Source organism: Nomascus leucogenys, chromosome 22a, assembly GCF_006542625.1.
Source record: "Nomascus leucogenys isolate Asia chromosome 22a, Asia_NLE_v1, whole genome shotgun sequence".
NCBI lineage: Eukaryota > Metazoa > Chordata > Mammalia > Primates > Hylobatidae > Nomascus > Nomascus leucogenys.
Window position 1 is genome coordinate 50270918 of NC_044402.1, and position 24849 is coordinate 50295766.

Consider the following 24849-nt stretch of genomic DNA (forward strand, 5'->3'; position numbering starts at 1 on the left):
CTATGGAAAACTGTGCTTTCAGAGAATACTTTGATGACTATTATTATCTGAGTCTAGGGTCTGGGTCATGACAATCTTTATGTTTTCATTTCCACTCTTAATTTCCTACAGGAAGCGTTTCTTCTCTTAGGCCCCTCCACACCAAAAGAAAGGTAGCTTAACAGTACAAATAAAGGCACTGTTCCTGATTTGTGGTCAGTCCAAGATCAACTCACCCCAAGGTGGGCTCCCCATCGCGTTAGATTTCCTGGAGCATACTTCCATTCAATCATTTGAGTGTGTCCTGGCATACAACATTCTCTTGCAAATTTTCTGATTATAATGTTCTGTATTCTTTTGACTCTTGGAAGCATGTTAGTCTCACATAGTCAAAAAATAAAACTGACTCAAGTGTGTGTGAAAATATCCTAAAATTCAGTACAAATAGAGGCAACTTAAAACTGCATTGTGAAAGAATAACATAATCCCATTGAAATAACTGATTTAAGAAAATGCTTTACACAGTTCGTTGTTCTAATTGTAAGTACAGAAAGAAGAGGAAACAAATCTTAAACGCTATGTATGAGGGTTATTTTTTGTAGAGCTAAGGCTGTAGGAATTCTGAGATTTTGTGTGAATTTTAGGATTGGGAAAATGAGTGTGTGTGAGCGGGTGTGTTGTTGGAACCAGGCTGTCACTGTAAGAGAAAGAAGGTAAAGAATAGTCCTGCTGGTGTTGATGGGAATGGAGGCAACAGTACGAAATTATACATATGTAATTGTATAGGCCGGACGCGGTGGCTCACGCTTGTAATCTCAGCACTTTGAGAGGTTGAGACGTGTGGATCACTTCAGGTCAGAAATCGAGAACAGCCTGGCCAACATGGCAAAACCCTGTCTCTACTAAAAATACAAAAATTCGCCGGGTGTGGTGGCCGCGCCTGTAGTCCCAGCTATTCGGGAGGCTGGGGCAGAATAATCGCTTGAATTCGGGAGGCGGACGTTGCAGCGAGCCAAGATCGCGCCACCGCACTCCAGCCTGGGCGACTGAGTGAGACTCTGTCTCAAAAAAAAAAAAAAGGTACATTTTCCCTGCAGATCTGTCTGCTAACTGGGCCTGGAAGAAGTACCTTAGAAACAATGAGCAAGATAACTCTATATTTTGATTTTCAAATACCATTCTCTACTAAAAGGAACCAGAGATACTAACAGAAAGTAGCTACTAGTGTCAACTTCGCTGACTCCATGACTGTACCAGGGAAACTACAAGATGAACCTAAGGTATCTTGCTGTGCCAGAATGATGGGGATGATTTAAAAGAACACAGAAGCGCCGGGGTAGCTCACGCCTGTAACCCCAGCACTTTGGGAGACCCAGGCGGGCGGATCACCAGAGGTTAGGAATTCCAGACCCGCCTGGCCAACATGGTGAAGCCCCGTCTCTACTAAAAATACAAAAACTGACATGGCGTGGTGGTGCATATCTCTAATCCCAGCTACTTGGGAAGCAGAGGTAGGAGAATCGCTTGAACCCAGGAGGCGGAGGTTGCAGTGAGCCGAGATCGCACCACTGCACTCCAGCCTGGACGACAGGGCAAGACCTGTCTCAATAAATAAACAAATAAATAAATGAACAATAAAGTCCATGAGAAAAACAATAGAGTGTGTGTGTGTTTAGGCGTAAAGAGAGAGGAGAATCATTGTGGCAAAATATCGGGAATTCCTAAATCTGAGTAACGTGCGTATGGTAGTTCTTTGTATTATTTTTGCAACTTTTCTGTAGGTTTGAAATAATTTCAAACTAAAAAGGTTTTTTTTTTTTTAATTCTCCCTTCTCAAATTTCTTTTTCCTCTTCCTTCAAGGGCTGTACTCTTCTATCAAGAGTAACGTAGATGGATACTAAAACAGAAGGGTCAGTACTGCCTCGGGGGATTTAGGTGCAGGTGAGGAGGTGAGAAAGTGGAATTCCCAGCTCTTAGAAATGAAGACCCAGGAGCATGGGTCGCTGCCCGTCCTTACCCTCGCCAGCGCCTGGGCCAGTACCATGGTCGCGAAACCCAGCATGGATTTCGTCTTGGGGACGCTATGGCTCCAGTTCTGAAACTCAAGAAACGACGGATGGAGAGGAGAACGAGGACCACCTGCGAAAAGAGTTCGAGAGGGAAGCAGGGCTGCGGTGGGGTGCGCGCCTGCAGCGGCGGCGGCGGCAAAGGCGGAGGAGAAGCGAAGTGGGCGAGCGCCCGAGGCTGCCAGAGGATCTGGGTGGGCCGGGAGGCGGAGTGCAGCCCGGAAGCCCATCTCCGCTGCGTTTCCTCGGTGTCCGCGATAAGCGAGGGGGCTCATTCCCTGTAGAAGTGAGCTGAAAACGCTTTCCCCGCAAGATCGCCCTCGTTTTGCTCAAGGCAGTCGCGGCGTTGAGAACGCCTCGCAGCTCCTTTACTGGCTGGGGCACTGGGGAGCACGGGTACCCTTGAGTTTGGGTACAGGCCGGTGGTATTGGTGGCTTCTAAGGAAACGACAGAGAAGCCGCCTATTTCCACTCCCTGCTGTTCGCGAGGGGGAGAGTGCTGAACCGGGAAGAGAGACCCTCCTGCTTAAGCACCTTTGTTATAGATAGGAAGAGTGTTCTTTGCTTTTGTTTTTGTTTTAGCTTGTCAAGCTTGGAATACAAGTCATGAAAAACAAGAAAGGTAAGGCAGTCCCAGCATATTTTAAACCTAAGAGGGTTTTCAAAAGGAGTACTACTTTGTTTTTATGGAATTCAGGGTGTCCAGATTTCAACCTACCTAGCAGAGGGAAGCTCTATGCGTCTAATATCTTGGCTTTCTTCCACATTAGCAAGCCTCTGAAATTCGGGTTTCTTTCTGGACAATATCACCTACACTCTTGCAGTGGGCTCCTATATTGGCTACATCCAACTCGTGGAAGCATGAACAGTGGGAAAAGCCAAGGTTACCACATAAAAGATCCTTACATGAGACAAGTGGAAATAAAGCAGCAGCTGAGGTGTGTGTAGAGAAAGAGACAAACATGAATATGCAGAAAGTGGATAGAGAATTTTTTCCAAGGAGGAAGAGGAACGGTCTGCTCACAACAAGGAACTCTCTACTTACTGCTGTGAAGATACTTTTATTACATTTCATGCATACACTGGATTTTAAAAACCAGAACATTGGTAGAATTGGTGGGGGCTGGAGAAACAGCAGTCACTCCCAACCCTGAGGGTGAGTCCCCACCCTGTGGGCGGAGAGAGAATGATTACTCTCTGCCATAGGGCTTAGAATAAACCAAGCCTGGGTTTCAAATTGAAAGGCCCAAATAGCTTGAGAGAGCTCCAGGTATTTCAGCTCAAAAGAGTCTCCTGGTTCAAGAGAATTCCTGTGAGTTCTTTCACAGAAAAATCAGTCTGTTGTGTGTGACCTGAAAAGTTACCTAAAATATTCAAAGGGTCAAAGAAATGGTAAATCCAACCCCACCCCTGACATAAGATGAATACAAACCTCACTGGGTTTCCTAGGTTTGAGTTTTTGATTGAGAATAGGCAGGGAACCCCAGGACCAACTCTTCCTCCTCAGCAGGTGCCTGACCCTGGGACCTCCTGAAACTTCTAAAGCAGTGCTTCGCAGACTTTAGCATCAGAGTCACTTGAGGGCTTATTCAAACACAGGAGGCTGAGCCCCATCCATACTCAGCAGTTCTGATTCAATAGACCTAAGGTTGGGCCTGAAATTTATTATTCTGCTTGCAGCACCCTAATCCCCCACCCCTTGCTGTCCTGTGCAGTGTCCACAGTGGTTAACATGCCCACCGTTTGCCTGGAGAGAACCAATGGATACCATGAAATTAAAGAAGAAAAAGTAGGAAACAAAAAGAAAATACATGGCATGTGTGTATTCCTCCAAAAAATGTATCTCAAAACAAACATGATTGGTCTGGAGGCACACACACAGCCAGTCCTCAGCTAAGCAGGTTTCACCAGACACTATCCCTCCTGGATGCTGGTTATAGATATTTTCACTGGACAAAAGAATCAAGTAAGGTCATGTCAGCCTCATAGAGTGTATCTATCATGCCAGCCTGATAGGCTGGTGGACTAGGAACAAACAACATAATCTCTTGCCTCTCAAAGACACTTTAATTCAACAGGATATATGTACAGAGAGAACAGCAGTTTTGAAACCATACACCACTGGAAACCCTAAAAGGTATCAAGAGTGCATAGGATTTCTTGGGAGTTCCCTCTCCAAAAAAAGCAGATGTAATTAGATGGATCGAGAAAGAACATGAAACGTTTGTTTGGTTTTTCCCAAGGCAGGAAGTGCCCAACACACCTTTTAGTCTGCATGTATTTTCCACTGTGACAGAAAACCTTTTCTTAGTTTTTCATATGGGGCCTCCGTTTGCTGTTACCAGAAGTTCCCAGGCAATATTTTATTGTAAAGAGGAAAATGGAGTGACTGAGGAAATACAGGAATAGAAATCAGTCTTATGGAATATCAGTAGGGAATATTGATTCGAATTGGTTTCTGCTTCTTGAACGTTGAAGGCCTCTAATTCCCCAATAGTCTTCGTTCGGTTGTCGAGCGTCCTGCCACTCCCATCTCAAGCGACTGGAGAGCCACAGCAGTCCTTATCTCACACTGGTGGCTGTGCTGTCTGCGCAGGTAGACAGGGAGAGACTGCTGGAAAAATCAGTGGACAGAAGTTTTCGGTCTGTTCTTTGGACCAGAAAACAAAAATAACTTAAAAAAAAATAGATGCCTTCAGGGCACTTTTCTCCCTTCTTCTCCTTTGTCTTCGCGTCTCTTTAATCATAGTACAAAATGGGAGCGAACGCGAGCCGCCTGTGAAAGTGCACGCTTTTGTTTGGGTTCAAGAGACCCTGTTGCCATCCCGTTCTTCTTCCCCCCCACCCCGCCCCCCGGCATTTCTTGTTTGTCTTCCTCCTGCTGTCGCAATCGCCTTAGGTGATGTCGAGGCTCACAGCATAGCCAGTGGAGATAGTTCAAGGCTGCGCATTGGGCTACATTTTTACTGTCTATATGTGCAGAAATAGGATAGAAAAATGTGAGAAGGCAGAAGTCTGTTGCTTGAGAACTGCCAGAGCAAAACCATCAGTTGGAGGTGTCGGGGATCGAACCCGAGGCCTCATACATGCAAAGCATGCGCTCTACCACTGAGCTACACCCCCTTACTAAAAGGTCTCTTTGTAATAATTTTCAGGAGGTAACCTTCATTTCCTGAGACTCTCCCTGAGCATGCTGGCAGTAGTGGTCAGTATTATGGAGTGTGGAGAGCTGTTCTGAGCAGGAGATACTTGGTACTAATGGGGGATACAGATTCTTTAGAATACTGTGTAGGACTTGAAACGAAAAACAAAAGATTAGAAAAGTGTCAGATAATAACCACAAGAAGTTTCCATTGTGGCTTCAATGATTTCTTAGGGTCTCCTTCTGTTATGCTTGGCAAGAATCAAGTTCTGGTTTTCGTTTCTTTTGATTTCTTCCAGATACGACACAAAGCCATTGAAATTCAGCCTTTTCCTGTCTAAAACGCTTCATAATTGTTGTTTGCTCAATCGGAATATTAAAGGTAAGATTTGATGGAGGAAAGCCACAACCTGTCAGTGATGCACTTAGCATTTTTTCCTAAGGGTCCCTAGCTGGCGTGGTGTCTTACGCCTGTACTCACAGCTACTCCAGAGGCTGAGGCGGGAGGATCGCTTGAGCTCGGGAGTTGGTGGTTGTAGGGAGCTATGATTGCGCCACTGCCCTCCAGCCTGGAAAACAGAGAGAGAAGCGAAGAGAAGCGAAGAGAAGCGAAGAGAAGAGAAGAGAAGAGGAGGGGGGGAGGGGATGGGAAGGGATTCATAAGGCGTGAATGAAAAACAGCTATGGGGATGGAGAGAAGGGTTTAATTATGAGAATAAGACCGAAAATAAATACAAACAGGGTTGAAGAATGGTTTAGAAAAACAAACACAAGCAGGTGCAGAAAAGGGGAGAGGTTTTAACAGCTCTTTTAGGAATGAGAGATAGATTGGAAGATTGAGAAGACGAGTTAGTTTGGCTCATACTAAATTTAAAGTATCTGTGGGGCACGCTTGTGAGGATGTTACACAGAGAACTCAGGCAATTAACTCCATCTCCAGCCTGGGATTTGTAAGCATTAGTAGTAGTAGACACATTACATGGAGGATGGATAAAGACTAAAAAGTGTACTTTGAGATATGGAAATTACAAACCTATTCGTGATATTTGTAGTCAACAAACAAGTTTGTTCCTAAAAGGTCTTGAATCTTGGTACTTATCATGTGTCCTTTGAACTATGTAAGAAGATGAGAAGAAAACCCATTTCTCAGCACCAAATTTCTGGTGACTATTAACTCTTTCTCATTCTGGTTTGCCCATATGAGAGACTTCGCCAATGTTAATAAAATAACATTGATGCCTTTCAAAATTGGCAGATTGCAAGTTGTATGGCAGACTTGGCTTTTCAGTTGGCTGATGGGATTTCTAGAATAAAAATAGGAAACACTGAGTGATAGATTTCACTGAAGGAGAAACTAGAGAATTGCTATACACAAAATTGATGTGTATTCATGTGTGTTTGCCTGCCTGAATGTGTCTGTGTGTGTGCATGTAAATGATGGGAAGGATTATCTAGGATCATTGATGCTGTAAAAGCTATATTAGGACGGTTTGCAGAAAGTCTCCTTCATCTTTATGTTGTGTTACACCCGGAGAAACTTGGCTGTCTATTGGATTCTTGGGAATTCATAATAAGAAGATTGCCTCATAAAAATGGGAGAATTTTAAATAATTAAATATCTGTAGCTATCTTCAGACTATCTACCAACAACACGATTGAAACATGTTTTTTGTGTGAAATCTGTAGGATGAGCTCATTTAACACAGCATTCTTCTGAGAAATTAAACATTTAATTTTGAAGACAGAACACCCTGTCATACATACTCAATTTCAAAAACCTAAAAATATGTAAAGTATATCTTTAAATCTGCACTGTCCAACATGGTTACCATTAGCCACATTGGGTATTGAGTAGTGCAAATTGCTTAGTCTAAGTTCAGATGTGTTGAAAGTGAGAAATATGTACTAGATTTCAAAGACATAATTTTGTTTTCATGGAGTCTCTCTCTGTCACCTAGGCTGGAGTGCAGTGGTGCAATCTTGGCTCACTGCAACCTCTGCCTGCTGGGTTCAAGCCATTTTCCTGCCTCAGCCTCCTGAGTAGCTGGGACTACAGGCACGTGCCACCATGCCCGGCAAATTTTTTTTTTTTTTTTTTTTTTTTTGCATTTTTAGTAGAGATGAGGTTTCACCATGCTGGCCAGGCTGGTCTCAAACTCCTGACCTTGTCATCTGCCCTTCTCAGCCTCCCAAAGTGCTGGGATTACAGGCATGAGCCGCCACACCTGGCCAGATGTAATATCATTTTTTAAATATAAAATATCTCACTGATAATTTTAAGATTGATTACTTGTTAAAACAGTATTTTGGACATGCAAGGTGATTTACATATATTAGTAAAACTGGACATAAAAGATGGAAACAATAGACACTGGGCACTACTAGAGGGGGAGGCGAGAAGGGGAAAGGCTTGAAAAGCTAGCTGTTGGATACTATGCTCACTACCCGGGTGATGGGATTAATCCCACCCCAACCCCAGCATCATGCAATATACTCATGTAACAAACCTGGACATGTACCCCTGAATCTAAAATAAAAGTTCAAATTATTATTATTACTAGTATTATTATTTTGAGACAGAGACTCTGTCTCTCAGGCTAGAGTGCAGTGGTGCTGTCTGGGCTCACTACAAACTCCTCCTCCAGGTTTCAAGTGATTCTCCTATCTCAGACTCCCAAGTAGCTGAAATTACAGGCGGGCACCACAACACCCAGCTAATTTTTGTATTTTTAGTAGAGACAAGGTTTCACCATATTGGTCAGGCTGGTCTCGAACCCCTGACCTCAGGTGATTCACCCACCTCGGCCTCCCAAAGCGCCGGGATTACAGGCATCACCCACGGTGCCTGGCTAAAAGTGGAAATTATCAAAAAAATGATATAAAATAAACATTGTCTGTTTATTTTTTAAATGTGACTACTAGAAAATTTAAAACTACGGAAGTGGCTCTTGTTTAAGATTTGTATTATCTTTTTAAAAAATTCTTTTTATCCCAGAAGGTAAAGTAGAAGACTTGTGTTATCTTTTGATTGGACAGCATTGTCTAGAGACGATGTTATCTATTTAGATGCTGTTCTGGGAGAATCCCAGAGCCAAAGGACATGGAGCATGGTCTGCTAGTAATTAGGTTTCATGCCACGAGTGGACTTGACTAAATGCATTTCTATGCATGATCTCCTTAGACCTTTACAACATCCCAGTTTACATAATCATTATTAGCCTCATTTTTAAGGTTTTGAATAAGAGACAAATCATGCTTAGAATTACCCCTAGGCCTTTCATTTCAGCAAAATGTAAAGAAATCATTACTGTGCTAGCATTACTGTGCTAGGCAAGAAAACATTCAATGCTGCGTTTTTTTTTTTTTTAGACAGAGTCTTGCTCTTATTGCCTAGGGTGGAGTGCAATGGTGCGATCTCAGCTCACTGCAACCTCTGCTTCCCGGGTTCAAGGGATTTTCCTGCCTCAGCCTCCCTAGTAGCTGGGTTTACAGGCATCCACCACCACTCCCGGCTAATTTATTATTATTATTATTATTTTGTATTTTTAGTAGCGACAGGGTATCACCATGCTGGCCAGGCTGGTCTTAAACTTCTGATCTCAGGTGATCTACCCGCCTCAGCCTCCCAAAGTGCTGAGATTACAGGCGTGAGCCACCATGCACAGCCTATCAAATATTTCTTAATGAAATAAAAACACAAGCTTCTGAGTTGAGAAAGCCTCAGTGACTTAAAGGATAAAGTATCTGATTCCTAGTTCCTGTACAGTCAATGTCCCCACCCTGAGGTTGCTTCTCATTTGGTACCAATTTTCCTTTCACAGTTGGATGCAGTTCTGATGTTGAAGTACTGTAGATTATTGTCTCCTCACACAGTATGCAGGAGTTAGGTGAAAATAATACTGAAAATGAAACACCAATTTGAAAGAAGAAAATATATTCAAAATGACAAAAAAAAAATAAACCAGGATAAAAAATGCCCATTATCCCAACACAGAATTTCAAGAGAGGAGTTGAAGTGAAAAAAGGAAAATGGAGCACATGCACCTGAGTCTTGACAGAATAATTAACTTAGAAATCCTTATTTTTGACCGGACGCAGTGGCTCACACCTATAATCCCAGCACTTTGGGAGGCCGAGGTAGGCGAAACACGAGGTCAGGAGTTGGAGACCAGCCTGGCCAAAATGGTGAAATCTCGTCTCTACTAAAAATACAAAAATTAGTCTGGCATGGTGGTGGACGCCTGTAATCCCAGCTGCTTGGGAGGCTGAGGCAGGAGAGTTGCTTGTGCTGGGGAGGCAGACGTTGCAGTGAGCTGAGATCATTCCACTGCACTGTAGCCTGGCTAACATAGCAAGACTCCATCTCAAAAAAAAGAAAAAAAAAAGAAAGAAATACTTATTTTTGTTCTTTCCTGGATACCAGTAAAGAAATAACTTAAGATTTGGAAATTCTAGACAAGGGCTCCAGGCTAAAGAAATGTCCTGTCAGTAAGAAACTTAAAATATTCCTGTAATTAGGCCTGGTGCCGTAGTTCCCACCTGTAATCCCAGCACTTTGGGAGGCAGAAGCGGGCAGGTTGCTTGAGCCTAGGATTTCAAGAACAGCTGGGGGAACATGGTGAAACCCAGTTTCTACAAAAAAAAGTACAAAAGAGAGAGAGAGAAAGAGAAAGCCAGGCTTGTTGTTGCATTTCTGTAGTCTCAGCTACTCAGGAGGCTGACATGGGAGGATCGCTTGAGTCCAGGGAGGCTGAGGCTGCAGTGAGCTGTGATCATACCATTGCACTCCAGCATGGGTGACAGAGTGAGACCCAGCCTCAAAAAAACAAAACAGGGCCGGGTGCGGTGGTTCCCGCTGTAATCCCAGCACTTTGGGAGGCCGAGGTGGGTGGATCACGAGGTCAGGAGATCGAGACCATCCTGGTTAACATGGTGAAACCCCGTCTCTACTAAAAATACAAAAAATTAGCCAGGCGTGGTGGCGGGTGCCTGTAGTCCCAGCTACTCTGGAGGCTGAAGCAGAAGAATGGCGTGGACCTGGGAGGCAGAGCTTGCAGTGAGCCAAGATCGTGCCACTGCACTCCAGCCTGGGCGACAGAGCGAGACTCCGTATCAAAAAAAAAAAAAGTTATTTTTCCAGCAGTTTAACTGCAGAGCTATGGAGTTGACTCAAGATACAAACCGAGGTGTTTCTTTTCTTTTTTTTTTTTTTTTTTTTTTTTTGAGACAGAGTCTCCCTCCGCCACCCAGGCTGGATTGCAGTGGCGCGATCTCAGCTCACTGCAAGCTCAGCCTCCCGGGTTCACGCCATTCTCCTGCCTCAGCCTCCTGAGTAGCTGAGACTACAGGCGCTCGCCACCGCGCCCAGCTAATTTTTTTGTATTTTTAGTAGAGACGGGGTTTCACCGTGGTCTCGATCTCTTGACCTCGTGATCCGCCTGCCTCGGCCTCCCAAAATGCGGGGATTACAGGCGTGAGCCACCGCGCCCGGCCAAACCGAGGTTTTTCTAATTGCAAAATGTTTCTTGAATATACCACCACCACATATATACACTCATACAATATAATAGTTCTTCTTCTACAGGTTTCTTCATATTTCTTGTGATTTAAAACACCCCTGCCCAACACACATAAATAACATCAAATCAGAAATGAATTGTAATTGACACAGTCTATAGCATATTGGAATTTCTTAGGTTTTAAAATTAGTAACTTTCTAGATTTAAGATTTTAAATAATTTACATACCGTCAGTTAACACTTCATGGAAGACTTCAGTGGAGAGAGTGATACAAATATACATACATATATATATACATTACCTTTATGGAATTTTTTAAAAGCCAAAAAAATTGGAGTTCTATATAGACCTCTGGGGTTGGTGTGCAAGTGTTGTATAAAGGAAAGACAATTATGCAACAACCAAAAGGCATCTGCTGAAACCCGGGATTGAACCAAGGACTTTTAAAATTTCAGTCTAACGCTCTCCCAACTGAGCTATTTCAGCTGCTCTAGATGTATTCTGTTAGTCATTTCTTCAAAATATAAAAACTGCCATTTGTAAGGTCAGTGTATCTTCCAATGCCTAATTCTGTTGTCTTCAATATCACCCGTCATTCACTCACCTCCCCCCTAATCCAAAAATATAAGTTCTGCTGCAATTTATGTGTGAAAATAGGATCCAATTTTCCCCAGCAAAAGACGGGAAAGAAAAGGGGAGACGGCCGGGCACGGTGGCTCACGCCTGTAATCTCAGCATTTTGCGAGGCCGTAGAGGGTGGATCACTTGAGGTCAGGAGTTCAAGATCAGCCTGGCCAACATGGTGAAACTCCTTCTCTACAAGAAATATAAAAATTAGCCAGGAGTGGTGGCGCACGCCTGTAGTCCCAGCTACTTCAGAGGCTGAGGCAGGAAAATCGCTTGAACCAGGGAGTTCGAAGCTGCAGTGAGCCGAGATCGCGCAACTGCACTCCAGCCTGGGCAACAGCGAGACTCTGTCTCTAAAAAAAGAAAAAAGAAAAAAAGACAAGGCGAGGAATAGGTCAAATCAGGAAGATGCTCCCATGCTTGTTCACCATGGAAACACCACTCGGAAAACTAAAGGAAATTATCTAAAACTAAAATGAAATTATCTAGACTTTTCCTTTTCTCTTCTTTTGGCTCTTTTTTGTTTTGTTTTCTGTCTTGCTCTTCAATGACACAGCAAAAAGGAGCAGAAGATTATTGAACACGTTAACCTGGTAGTAGGTTTATAGCTTCCGACTGAAGAAATCCTGAGCGAGCCAATTCTTTTTCTCTGTTTCCTTCCTTTTACCAGTCTAGCTAACACATCCACCTTAGGTGGTATAGAGACCCAGGGGTGGAAATGGCAAGCATATGTTTATTTTAGTGTGACCACGCAATATATATATATACACATATAAATATGAAATATAAAATATATAAATTAAAAATACAAATATATTATGGTGACATAAATATATATAACATAAAAAACACACACACACACACATATATATATATATATATATATATAGAGAGAGAGAGAGAGAGAGAGAAGATTCCAGCGAGAGAGAGAGAGAGAGAGAGACAGGGTCCCACTCTGCCAGGCTGGAGTGCAGTGGCAATCTCCTCTCGTTGCAACTTTCGCCTCCCAGCTCAATCAGTTCTCCCACCTCAGCCTAGAAATTCTTATATCACTTCAAAAGTGTGAAAACATTGGACTCCTCTCGTTAAATAACTTAGAAACAATTTCAGAGTTTACCGAATTTCAGAAACAATCCTCTCTGGAATGAGGAAATAGCTACAGCCAACAACGACTTGCAAATTGAATTTTAATAAAACCGTCCCTATGTCTGGACAGTTTTCAAACTCGGTCTCCTATTCCGAGAGAGTCCAGGCTTTCTGTTTTTAGCCAAAATTTGTTGGGAGGGTCAATTAGAATATTTTTTGAATAATTTCCTCAAAAAAATTTAGATTCTCTTACAGGCTTTTTTTTCTCTACCTCTTGTAAGGCCCAAGCCTCCCCAGACAGGAAACAACATTCCTCTAGGTTTATCCCCGCCTTCTGACGTCTCTCCCCAGATGGGCTCAGCCTCAGCCTATGTTGCAGAAAACGTTTGAAGTTGAGCATACAGAGAAGGGAAAAAAAAAAGGAAAGTGATGTGGAAATTAAAACAGTGGCTACATGTAAATCTCAGCACAGTGCTTAAAATGTATGTAAATGGTTCTAGGAGTGCACTGCACTATTGTGAAAAGTTCATTCAGAAGTAAACGGGAGGGAAGGTGGAGAGGAGCCGAGCGCCAGCTGGCGGAGAGAGGGAAGAGGCGCGGTGCGGTGAAGTGGAGAAACACAAAAAGGGAGAGGGGTAGAGGGCAAGGAAAAGCATCCTCAAGATTATTAGGACTTGGATGGACGGGATGGTAGAGTGAGTCTAAGCACGCATCTCTCCGTCGCTTCGTCTGGATATGAGGGAAGAGAGGTTTCTTTTTGTCCCCAGGGAGGTAGGCTCGACCAGGAAGGAGACCTGGTTCGGTTCGTTCAGACTGCCACGGCTTCGAGAGCGCCTCGCCGCTCTTTCCGTCGCTCGATAGATAAGCTGGGCTCTGTGGGGGGAGCACGTGATGTTGCGATTTTGTTTGCGGGTCTGGGAACCAATGATAATGTAGCTTCTGAGGCAGCTGAAGGGATTTCCTGCGTGCCTGTGTTGAGTTAGAAGCGGAATCTGTCGACAGCTTCGAGACTGAGCACGACAGTGGAAACGTCTAATTTTATTAGGCTGTGCTTGAAATGCAAAAGATGAGAAAGAAAGTTCTTGTTTGTTTGCTCCACATATTTCCTTTAGAATGAAGCCGATTGAAAGTCAGCTTCACCCTGAAGAAACTCCTCCTGGTGTTTGCAATGAGCTTCTTTACTCCTCACGTCCAGCTCTTGGCTCAAAAGGGCTCTGCAGATTGGCACAGCGGCTGCGGAAAGGCGAAGTCGCGGTACAATCGGTGTTAACTACATGTGCAGCCACCGTCTTAGTCCTATCATAGGTGCAGAGGTAATACAGGTGAATCCCTCACAAGTCGAGTGGGTTGACCTCAAAATTGACTTTAGCGATGGCTTGTGACCACCTGATAGGTGGTGGACCGTTACAGCGTTTAGAAAGTGAGTAAAAGAAAGGACGCATACGGAAGCCCCACTCGCTCGCTTGGCTTCTGCAGATGCGGAGAGAGGTCGCTTTTCTGCCTTCTGGGTGTTCAGTAACTTAATTTTTTATCTTTTGTTTAAATGAAATAGAGCTGAAAATAGAAGGAGAATTCCTTTTAACGAGATAGTATTGAGATGCTTGCAGAGTATCCCCGCGTGGATTCTGCTTAGCCCTGTGATACCAGCATCAGAAACTGTGCAAAGAGCTCTAATCTGGAGGTGTGGGTTGTTCAGTAGCTTAGAAAGAGGTTATTCCTGGAGAATAAGTACATCATGTAGAAAAGGATCCATTGGGATTGGGAGAATAAAAGTTCATTTATTATTTTTATTTATGGAAAACAAAGAAATGAGCTTTACCCTATACTGATCTTGGTCCCTGGAGTTCAGAGTGCTTGCATCTCAGGGCGGAAACTTCCTTAGAGGACCTAGAGATGTTCCCCCTACCAAATGTCAGCTGAAGTGACTGTGATCTTTTTCTCATTTGTCATTATGTTTGCCATTTATTGTATGCTTGTAGTTAAATAGTTTACATTAAGTTTTAGAGTTTGTGGGTTTCCAATGGAAAAAGTGACCACCAGCACATCAGGTCCTCAGCCACTGGCAGTGAAATCTTTTAGTGAAAGCTTGTAGGGCTTCTGCAACCTGGGTGAGAAGAAGAAACACAAGGCCAGGCGTGGTAGCACATGCCTGTAATCACAGCACTTTGGGAGGCTGAGGTGGGCAGATCACCTGAGGTCGGTGAGGTCGGGAGTTCGAGACTAGCCTGACCAACAGGGAGAAACCCCCGTCTCTACTAAAAATACAAAATTAGCTGAGCATGGTGGTGCATGCTTGTAATCCCAGCTACTCGGGAGGCTGAGGCAGGAGAATCACTTGAATCCAGGAGGCAGAGGTTGTGGTGAGCCAAGATTGTGCTATTGCACTCCAGCCTGGGCAACAAGAACGAAACTCTGTCTCAAAAAAACAAACACCACACACACAAAAGGACTTGGGCCACATGGTTCTATGGTTTCTGATTATTTCATTTACAACTAGAAATAGGCTGGATGGCCAGGAATAGTACTTGCTTCCATAGTGCGTGGTTCATCTTAGTGACTGCTGGGACTGCTTAGAAAGAATAGGTGGATAATCGTAAGCAGCAAATAACCTTAAGTGAATGAACACGAATTACCTCTCTGTATGAGAGAGAGTTGTAGAGATCAACCCAAATATCTTGACAAGGCAGGACATTTTGGACAGCTTGGGGGGAAGGCCATGGAGCTCTTCTTACAGTGCCACCTGATAGAAAATGGACCTCTGGAGGTACTGGGGAATCAGCCCAAGACCTCGTGCATGATAAGTACATGCTCTACCACTGAGTTATATCCCTCATACCTCCTGTGTATTTGGAAAACTGGTGACCACCATTATCTGAGTATGTGCTCTATGTCATAAAGACAATTACCATGTGCATCCAATTCCACTGTTTATAAGTGCCCCCTCTCTTAGGCACAGTTATACCATGTAAAGGTACCTTAACAGTAAAAAGAAAAGCACTGTTCCTGATTTGGGATCAGCAAATCTATTTCCAAATAGAGCATTTCAAAAGTATAACATAACCACATTGAAAATTCAGGAAAGAATTGACCTAAGAAAATGGTTTACACACTGTTCTCATTGTAAAAAGAAAAAGAACAGCAAGCATATATTACACTCTATGTATCAGGAATATTTTCTGTAATGCTAAGGCAATAGCAATTCTGATATTTTGTGTGAATTTTAGGATTGGGAAAATGAGCATGTGTGAGCCTGTATGTTGCTGGAACCAGGCTCTCACTGTGGGAAAGGAGGAAGGTAAAGAATAGTCCTATGGGTGATGATGGGAATTAGAGGCATCAGTATGAAATTATACACTTAATTGTAAAATTTCTCCACAGATCTCTCTGCTAACTGGGCCTAGAAGAAATGATACCTCAGATGCAATGAGCAAAGATAATTCTATATATTGATTTTCAAATACCATTCCCTACTAAAAGGAACCAGCAATACTAATAGAAAGTAGCTACTGGTGTCAACTACACTGACTCCAGGACTGTGCCAGGGAAACTACAAGATGAACCTAAGATATCTTGCTGTGCCAGAATGTAGGTGCTCAGGAGTGATGGGTATGATTTAAAAGGACACAGAAGCCAGCTTGAAAGGGATCTCAATGGCCAAATCTGACACATTTTGAGCATTAATGATGACAATAAGTGATTATCAATCTTGGGAACTTAAACAAATAAATATGGAAGATGGGAAGATTTTCCTTACACTTGTATGCCAAGTGATGAATGTGGAAGTAAGGATAAAATTAGAAAATCCTCATTTGGGCCGGGCATGGTGGCTCACGCCTGTAATTCCAGCACTTTGGGAGGCCGAGGCAGGGGGAATCACCTGAGGTTGGGAGTTCAAGACCAGCCTGACCAACATGGAGAAAACCCGTCTCTACTAAAAATACAAAATTGTGGTGAGCTGAGATCGCACCATTGCACGCTAGCCTGGGCAAGAAGAGCGAAATTCCGTCTCAAAAATAATAATAATAATAAAATAAAAGTAAAAAATAGTGAGAAAAACTGACATCACATGCCTCTTGGTGTGATAGAGGGTAACATGATTTCTGTGACATTTCCATAACCTGAATGTAATCATGACTACATAAATTAAGAAACATTCCACAAAACCACTGGCATATGCTCTTCAAAAACATATTCATGAAAGACAAGAAGATTAAGAATATGTTCCAAGGTGAAGGAGACTGAAACGTCAAGACAACTAGATTCATATGTGATTCTGAAATGGCACCTAGTTTGGGAGAGACATTTCTATAAAAGATTTTATTGACACAATTAAAATTTTTATAGACTGTATATTAGATAATACTGTTTTATCAATGTTAAGTTCACTAAATTTGATAATTGTGCTCTGGTAAGAAATTGACCTTGTTCTTAAGAAATACACATTGAAGTATTTAGGAATAAAAAGATATAATGTCTGAAAATCATTATCAAATAGTTTAGAGAAATAATTTTTGTCATATGTATATATACATATATATACACACACACATACGCACATACACACACACACATATATATTCCACTGTTGCTGATTGTTTAGTTGTTGAGGTGAGGAAGAGGCAAGAAGGTGTTCTGAAATAATGTCAAGATTCGGACGGTATGTGTTTCTCAAATGATTCCCATTCCATTTTAAATGTTGCTAGGCTGAGAAAAAGATACAAATTCCCCAATTTATATTAGAATTTAGCAGGTGGTTTGTTTTGTTTTGTTTTGAGACAGAGTTTTGCTCTTGTTGCCCAGGCTGGAGTGTGATGGTAGGATCTCGGCTCACTGCAAACTCTGCCTCCTGGGTTCAAGCAATTCTCCTGCCTCAGCCTCCCAAGTAGCTGAGATTACAGGTGTGTGCCACCATGCACGACTAATTTTGTATTTTTAGCAGAGACGGGGGTTTCACCATGTTGGTCAGGCTGGTCTCAAACCCTTAACCTCAGGTGATCTGCCCGCCTTGGCCTCCCAAAGTGTTGGGATTACAGGCGTGAGCCAATGTGCCTAGCCAACTCCTTTATAATCTTATAAGGCCACGGTAGGATATGTGGTCTGTGGTTTACTAAAATGTCAAGATGTAGCACATTACTGCACTCATATCAGACTTTTGGCCACCAGAAGTGTGAAAGAATAAATTTCTGTTGTTATAAGCCACCTAATTTGAGATAATTTGTTACAGCAGCCATAGGAAACTAATCAACGACAAGCTTATTCTACTCTGCCAACTGCCTTGAATGGTTTTGAGGCTAATGAAGTCTAAATAATGTAACATTGAAATTAGCATCTTGGCAAAATTCAGCAGCCCTTCATGCTAAAAACTCTCAATAAACTAGGTATTGATGGGACATATCTCAAAATAATAAGAGCTATTTATGACAAACCCACAGCCAATATCATATTGAATGGGCAAAAACTGGAAGCATTCCCTTTGAAAACTGGCACAAGACAGGGGTGCCCTCTCTCACCACTCCTATTCAACATAGTGTTGGAAGTTCCGGCCAGGGCAATCAGGCAAGAGAAAGAAATAAAGGGTATTCAGTTAGGAAAAGAGGAAGTCAAATTGTCCCTGTTTGCAGATGACATGATTGTATATTTAGAAAACCCCATCGTCTCAGTCCAAAATCTCCTTAAGCTGATAAGCAACTTCAGCAAAGTCTCAGGATACAAAAATCAATGTGCAAAAATCACAAGCATTCTTATACACCAATAACAGATAGAGAGCCAAATCATGAGTGAACTCCCATTCACAACTGCTACGAAGAGAATCAAATACCTAGGAATCCAGCTTACAATGGATGTGAAGGACCTCTTCAAGGAGAACTACAAACCACTGCTCAACAAAATAAAAGAGGACACAAACAAATGGAAGAACATTCCATTCTCATGGATAGGAAGAATCAATATCGTGAAAATGGCCACACTGTCCAAGGTAATTTATAGACTCAGTGCCATCCCCATCAAGCTACCAATGACTTTCTTCACAGAATTGGAGAAAACTACTTTGAAGTTCATATGGAACAAAAAAGAACCTGCATTGCCAAGACAATCCTAAGCCAAAAGAACAAAGCTGGAGGCATCACGCTACATGACTTCAAACTATACTACAAGGCTACAGTAACCAAAACAGCATGGTACTGGTACCAAAACAGAGATATAGACCAATGGAACACAATACAGCCCTCAGAAATAATACCACACATCTACAACCATTTGATCTTTGACAAACCTGACAAAAACAGGAAATGGGGAAAGGATTCCCTATTTAATAAATGGTGCTGGGAAAACTGGCTAGCCATATGTAGAAAGCTGAAACTGGATCCCTTCCTTACACCTCACACAGAAATTAATTCAAGATGGATTAAAGACTTCAATTTTAGACCTAAAACAGTGAAAACCCTAGAAGAAAACCTAGGCAATACCATTCAGGACATAGGCATGGGCAAGGACTTCATGACTAAAACACCAAAAGCAATGGCAACAAAAGCCAAAATAGACAAATGGGATCTAATTAAACTAAAGAACTTCTGCACAGCAAAAGAAACCACCATCAGAGTGAACAGGCAACCTACAGAATGGGAGAAAATTTTTGCGGTCTACCCACCTGACAAAGGGCTAATATCTAGAATCTACAAAGAACTTAAATAAATTTACAAGAAAAAATCAAACAACCCCATCAAAAAGTGGGAGAAGGATATGAACAAACACTTCTCAAAAGAAGACATTTATGCAGCCAACAGACACATGAAAAAATGCTCATCATCACTGGCCATTGGAGAAAGGCAAATCAAAACCTCAATGAGATACCATTTCACACCAGTTAGAATGGCGATCATTAAAAAGTCAGGAAACAACAGGTGCTGGAGAGGATGTGGAGAAATAGGAACACTTTTACACTGCTGGTGGGACTGTAAACTAGTTCAACCATTGTGGAAGTCGGTGTGGCGATTCCTCAAGGATCTAGAACTAGAAATACCATTTGACCCAGCCATCCCATTACTGGGTATATACCCAAAGGATTATAAATCATGCTGCTACAAAGACACATGCACACATATGTTTATTGTGGCACTATTCACAATAGCAAAGACTTGGAACCAACCCAAATGTCCATCAATGATAGACTGAATTAAGAAAACGTGGCACATATGCACCATGGAATACTATGCAGCCGTAAAAGAGGATGAGTTCATGTCCTTTGTAGGGAAATGGATGAAGCTGGAAACCATCATTCTGAACAAACTATCGCAAGGACAGAAAACCAAACACTACATGTTCTCACTCATAGGTGGGAATTGAACAATGAGAACACTTGGACACAGGGTGGGGAACATCACACACCGGGGCCTGTCGCGGGGTGGGGGGTATAGGGGAGGGATAGCATTAGGGGAAATACCTAATGTAAATGAGGAGTTAATGGGTGCAGCACACCAACATGGCACATGTATACATATGTAACAAACCTGCATGTTGTGCACATGTACCCTAGAACTTAAAGTATAATAATTAAAAAAAAAATCTTAAAAAAAAAAAAGAGGCCGGGCACAGTGGCTCACGCCTGTAATCCCAGCACTTTGGGGTGCGGAGGCGGGCGGATCACGAGGTCAGGAGATCGAGACCATCCAGGCTAACACGGTGAAACCCCGTCTCTACTAAAAATACCAAAAAAAAAAAAAAAAAAAAATTAGCCGGGCGTAGTGGCGGGCGCCTGTAGTCCCAGCTACTCGGGAGGCTGAGGCAGGAGAATGGCGTGAACCCAGGAGGCGGAGCTTGCAGTGAGCAGATCGCGCCACTGCACTCCAGCCTGGGTGACTGAGTGAGACTCCGTCTCTGACAAAAAAAAAAAAAAAAAAAAAATCAGAAATTAACGTCTTGGGTCACTTGTTTACTTCTTATGTGACAGGCAACAGAAAGAGAGTAAGACACCTGAGTGTGCTTTGTACTGAGGAGTGGTATTAAGAACTCGGAAACTGACCGTTGGAGGTGCTCAGGAGCTGAACTTGAGGCCTCCTATATGTAAGGCACACGTTCTATCACTGAACATCTCCTCAAGAGATATTTGTGTCGTCCTCCAACTACTATTGCAGTATATGAAAACAATAAAAATATGGAAATAAAAAATAATTTAAAAATTAAAAAGGTGGCCGGGCACGGTAGCTCATGCTTGTAATCGCAGAGTTTGGAAGGTGGAGGCTGGCAGATCATTTAAGGTCAGAAGTTCGATGCCACCTGAGCCAACATGGTGAAACCCTGTCTTTACTAAAAATACATAAATTAGCCGGGCATGATGGCACGTGCCTGTAATCCTAGCTGCTCAGAGGTTGAGGCAGGAGAATCTCTTGAACCTGGCAGGTGGAGGCTGCAGTGAGCGGAGATGGCGCCACTGCACTCCAGCCTGGGGGACAGAGTGAGACTCTGTCTCAAAAACCAAAAACCAAAAAACCCTAAAAAGGTATTTCTCCAATCTAAAGATGTAAAAAAATTAAATAAAATGTAAAATAAAGGAATATCTCATTATATTCTGTGGTCTCCATTCCTATGTTCATTGTTTTAGCACTAAGTGTTGGGTGTAGAAGCAGGATTTGTGACCATTTTAAGTTAGAAGACCCCCAGCTGTGGGGGATATTAAAATTTTGGCAAATAAAGCTTGAAATGGAACACAGAATACTGGAAACTTGCATTAGAAAACTGACCAGCTTTTTCCTGAATAAAACACTTCTGCTATTGCTGTTTGCTCCACAGGAATGGTAAGAGCAAAACTTTGATTAGAAAACCCCAGGTGAGAGTAAAATCCACATGCAACTTGTTATCATTGCCAAGGGGTTCTTGATTGTATTACAGCATGAAGGCAACTGAGGAGGTTCATGGAGTAGTCCAGAATAATGTTCAAGACATGAAATAAATAGCAGATTCAAGGATGGAGAAAAACATTGAAATTTTGAAGGCACGTTCATAGGTAGCTAGACACAGGATTCGAAGACTTACTGGATTTATAGAGCAAGCCAGAAAGTGGGGAATCCATAAAAGAGAGCCTCAACAAACAGGAGGAAAAAAAGCAGAATAGAGAGGCTTATTGTTCTTTGAAGGAATGGACAAGATATTAGGAGGAGGAGGTGAGTTTGTTTGGGAACGTGTTGAACCTACCATATTCTTCCGTAGGATCCTGCCCATTGATGAAACACAGTGAACTCAGCCCAGTGTTCTGATCTGAATACGTGGAGGTGGGAGTGAGTAGAAGGCGCCAATAGAGTGTGAGTACAATGAGAACTCAAAGTGTCCTTTGAGATATGAGATCAGGAACTTATTTACTGACAGTTGTGCAAAGTGAAAAAATGAAATTCTTCCTAGATTATTTTCAACCCTGGAATTCACACTGGTTATCACCATGGCCTTGAAACTTTCTTTTTTTTTTTTTTTTTTTTTTTTGAGACAGAGTCTTGCTCTGTCGCCCCGGCTGGAGTGCAGTGGCGCAATCTCGGCTCACTGCAAGCTCCGCCTCCCGGGTTCACGCCATTCTCCTGCCTCAGCCTCTCCGAGTAGCTGGGACTACAGGCGCCCGCCACAACGCCCGGCTAATTTTTTGTATTTTTTAGTAGAGACGGGGTTTCACCGTGGTCTCGGTCTCCTGACCTCGTGATCCACCCGCCTCGGCCTCCCAAAGTGCTGGGATTACAAGCGTGAGCCACCGCGTCCGGCCGGCCTTGAAACTTTCACAAAAGACACAGAAAGTCTCATTTCCTGGCTAGATTCTCAGTAGGTGTTATCTTTTCTCATTCATCTTCATTCTCATCCTCCGTGTTTATGACTTTACCTATATATTGGTAAGTATATCACTGAGCCCCTTTCGAAGTTGGGAACACCTTATGGTTTGGCAGAATTTCTCTCTGTTGGCTCATAGGGATAGTGGAATAGGTAAGAGGAAACATAATAGCAGGTTTCACTGAAATTGGGTATTTAAGTGTCACCCACAAAACTCTACAAGCTCTGGTGTGTGTGTGTGTGTCTGAGCGTGAAAGTGCTGGGAAGAGGTGAGGAAAATTATCTAGGCTGTTTTGGCCGGGCGCGGTGGCTCACGCCTGTAATCCCAACACTCTGGGAGGCGGAGGCGGAGGCGGGCGGATCACGAGGTCAGGAGATCGAGACCATCCTGGCTAACACGGTGAAACCCCGTCTCTACTTAAAAAAAAATACAAAACATTAGCCGGGGGTGGTGGCGGGCTCCTGTAGTCCCAGCTACTCCTCAGGCTGAGGCAGGAGAATGGCATGAACCCGGGACGCGGAGCTTGCAGTGATCCGAGATTGCGCCACTGCACTCCAACCTGGACGACAGAGTGAGACTCCGTCTCAAAAAAAAAAAAAAAGAAAAAAGAAAATGAAAACTTCACATCATATTCAATCATGAATAGTGATTCAAAAAATATTAATAAATACAATATTACCAGAGAGGGAAGGAACAGAGTCAACGAATAGAACACAAAAATGATTCAGCAATAGGAATATATATTTTTTGCAATTATGTTTTCTATATTAGAATATAAAATTGGGGGAAAAAACACAGCCGTGTATTTATACTATACACCTTTACTCCACGTCAAAGCACGTCATAATGCTTCTTAAATGTTGCTAAAGATTCTTTTGTGGTTCCTGTTAAACTGCTGCTTCTGGTTCAGTACATCTGAGGTGAAGCTGAGATTTCGCTCTTCTTAACAAGCTCTCCGGTACCACCAACTCTTGTGTGGACCAAGAGTCTGAAAAATATCCTTACGATAGAGGGCGCACCTGTCTTAGGTAAAATTACTTCTGTAACGTCATCTAAGGGAAGTCAAATTATCCGGCAAGAGTGAAGACAGAATAAAACTGGAAATCAATCCGTGAAGTTTGAGATCTTCAGCAGAGCATGCTTCCCAATGGAGCTATTTCGGCGGAAGTGTGACGCCTCTACATTCATTGATGAAAATAACTTTCCCAATTTCCCAGTTTGGAAGGCTCTGTGTTTCTCAGGGCTCAGCCTGCAATGGATCATGGCTAAACAAGGACCAGAAAAGAAATAAAGGAAATCGGCCAGGCGCGGTGGCTCACGCTTGTAATCCCAGCACTTTGGGAGGCCGAGGCGGGCGGATCACGAGGTCAGGAGATCGCGACCATCCTGGCTAACACAGTGAAACCCCGTCTCTACTAAAAAATACAAAAAATTAGCCGGGCGTGGTGGCGGGCGCCTGTAGTCCCAGCTACTCGAGAGGCTGAGCCAGGAGAATGGCGTAAACCCGGGAGGTGGAGCTTGCAGTGAGTCAAGATCGTGTCGCCCAGTGGGGCCACAGAGCGAGACTCCATCTCAAAAAAAAAAAAGTAATAAAGGAAATTGAGAGCTTACGTTTTTCTTTTATTAAATATTTCTACATTTATCTTTTATTTCCTACTTTTTAAATAATAATACTCCAAAGGTTATTGAGCTCGTCAGTTTGGCGACGCCATTTAAGTTTTGGAATCCGGAGCCGTCTTTGTCTTCCAGCTCCATCTTTTCCACCTTTTGCTTAGGCAGCCCCCCTGAGTCGTGTCAAGGCTGAGGAGTAGAGATGGTACAGCACTAATATTAATGGCAAAACCGTTGTGAAATAGGGTTACTTTCTGTTTAAGCAAGGAAAATAAAGCAATGGGGAAAAAAACAAACTAACAAAGGAAATGGAGGTGCCGGGGATTGAACCCGGGGCCTCGTGCATGCTAAGCACGCGCTCTACCACTGAGCTACACCCCCTTACTGAAACAGCTTTCTCGAGAGTCTATTCAAGACAGAACCTGACCATTTTGCCAGGTTTCAGAACAGTTGGTTGTAACAAGCCAAGGTTTTGGGTCCCTCTTTGCTGACAGCTGAGCAAACCGCATTCTACACAGAAGGCCTCTATTGATGGCCTTGGGATTTTTCTCCTCGTCAGTCCGGAGTCACTTTCCGGGCACCACTAGAAGAACCAGGAATGAAACATTTTCTCCCGTGTCTTGACTCTCTCCTTTCTTTCTCCGCTGCTTTAAAGGGCTGCCAGAAAGCCACAAAGTACAAAGCGAGGCGTTTAGAGACCATATTAGATGCAGGTGGCGAGGGAAGACAGGTGGACAAACGCAGACCGGTTCGTGTCGGTGCAGCCACTGCTTTGGACCCGAGCCTCCGTCGCGCCGGCGGCCGGGGTGCTGAGCCCAGCGAGGCGCGGACTGGGGAGCGAGCAAGAGGAGCACGCGCCAAATTGCGCCCCCTCTCGGGCAGAATCCGCTCCCGGTCCGGTCCCGATTTGGCAGAAAACGATACGAGAGCGGTATACAATCAACACGCGCATGAGCGATTCATCAAGCCCTCCGTGCGCGGGGTCTGGCTCACCAACCTCATCCTCTGAGCTCTG

General features: G+C 43.3%; 3 non-coding genes across 3 annotated transcripts; all 3 read right to left on the reverse strand.

Moving 5' to 3' along the window:
- Positions 1-5097: 5097 nt before the first annotated feature.
- TRNAA-UGC lies at positions 5098-5169 on the reverse strand. The gene has a single exon. It is a non-coding gene; the product is annotated as a tRNA-Ala (tRNA).
- Positions 5170-11121: 5952 nt separating this feature from the next.
- On the reverse strand, positions 11122-11194 carry TRNAF-GAA. The gene has a single exon. It is a non-coding gene; the product is annotated as a tRNA-Phe (tRNA).
- Positions 11195-24143: 12949 nt separating this feature from the next.
- On the reverse strand, positions 24144-24215 carry TRNAA-AGC. Its single transcript has one exon. It is a non-coding gene; the product is annotated as a tRNA-Ala (tRNA).
- Positions 24216-24849: the final 634 nt, after the last annotated feature.